Raw genomic sequence first — 1,609 nt, 5'->3', positions numbered from 1 at the left:
TATTCTGGAGCATCTACCCCCAAAACCAGAGTCTGCCTACTTTACTGCTTTGTGCTCTCACCTACACCTCTGACTTTACAGGGGGCTGTCCCTGACCACCATCTCTCTCGTGAATAGGTTCTTCTGGCCACATGTGATTGTTTAGAGCCTCCCAACTGTGAGAGGCATAAGATGTTCTGAACTGTCTAAATACAGATTCCTTTGAGCAGTTAAAAGATTGATTAGAAATTGTATTGGTGAAGGGTTTTTCACTTGTTGGGCCAATGTTTGCTGCTAAGTCTCCATATCCCTTACCTACTGTGTCCCTGGCAGTGTATTGATTAATATAATTGGTGTAAGTAGTAGCTTTAATGTTTGTAACCTTGGACCCTGGAGTTAATTCTTTTTCTTGTTATAGCCCACCACACCTTTGCCCTATAAGAATGCAACTTTATCTAATGCTTTTGGAGGGTGGCGCCTGACTAATCACCTTTAGAGAAAAATAAGTTTTCTGAAGAAAGGGTCTTAAAATGTTAACAGGCCTCCGGGCCAGAAGATGATGTAAATCACCTAAACCTTTACATATGATAAGTTTGCAGGAAGAAAGCCTGCCTTACTGCTGACTCTACCCCTTCCCCCATTATCCTCTATGCATAACTTAAGGTATAAAAACTACTTTGGAAAATAAAGTGCGGGCCTTGTTCACCAAAACTTGGTCTCCCCATGTCGTTCTTTTTCTCACCTTTTGGCTGAATTATTCAGCCTCTTTTCTCCACTAAATTTTTTCACTGATTTATCTTTATTTAACCACTCTTTATATCTTTAATTAACATTTAAATAAGCTGTTGTTTTTTGATCGCCGATGCTGTCTCCCCTTCGAAACCCCTGACTCTACCCGGGCTGGACCCTGGCAAGTGGCACCCGGACAGGCTTTTTGAAGGTAGGTCACATTTGAAAATTAAAAGAAGGGGAGTTTAAGTATAGTTCTCCCCATCAAATCTCGCAACATGCTCTTTTCGTAATAAATATTTTAAATACTGATTCAGCCGGAACTACTGCAATGCTTCGCCATTGGTGCCCGGAGCAATTGAATGCAAAACGATTAGTCAAATGGAAGGACCTCCTCTCAGGACAATGGAAGGGTCCTGACCCATTATTAACTAGCGGTTGAGGATGTGCTTGTATTTTTCCACAGGATGTAGATTCTCCAATTTGGATCCTGGACAGGCTGATTCGCCATGTTGCAGTCCCCCAGACATCCGGTTCCCCCATTGCTTCCATCACAAAAGAGGAGGGGCACTCCTCTGCCCCTGCAGCCGCAGCACAGAACAGCCGCCCGTTGGGAGCCGCAGGCCGGACCAGCCTGGGTGCCGGGGCCCAGCGCACAGTGCTCACAGCCGGTAGCCCCACCAGCATCTCTCTGCGCTGGCTTGGCTGTAGCTGAGCCCCAGGCTGGTTCAGCGAGGGAGCAGGGGCGGTGCCCGCCAGCAGGGGAGGCAAGATAAACATCAAGATCTCCGCGAGACCGACAGGGCTTCTGCAGCACGAACTCCAACCAGAAAATAATTCTACTTATTCTGTTTTGGCTTGTCTACCCTCTCCTTATGTTTTTCTCTTTACCAACGATTCT

Source organism: Bison bison, unplaced genomic scaffold (genome assembly GCF_000754665.1).
Source record: "Bison bison bison isolate TAMUID 2011002044 unplaced genomic scaffold, Bison_UMD1.0 scf7180017864480, whole genome shotgun sequence".
In the NCBI taxonomy this organism is placed as follows: domain Eukaryota; kingdom Metazoa; phylum Chordata; class Mammalia; order Artiodactyla; family Bovidae; genus Bison; species Bison bison.
The sequence above is the reverse complement of the archived record's forward strand: the minus strand, read 5'-3'. Positions refer to the sequence as shown.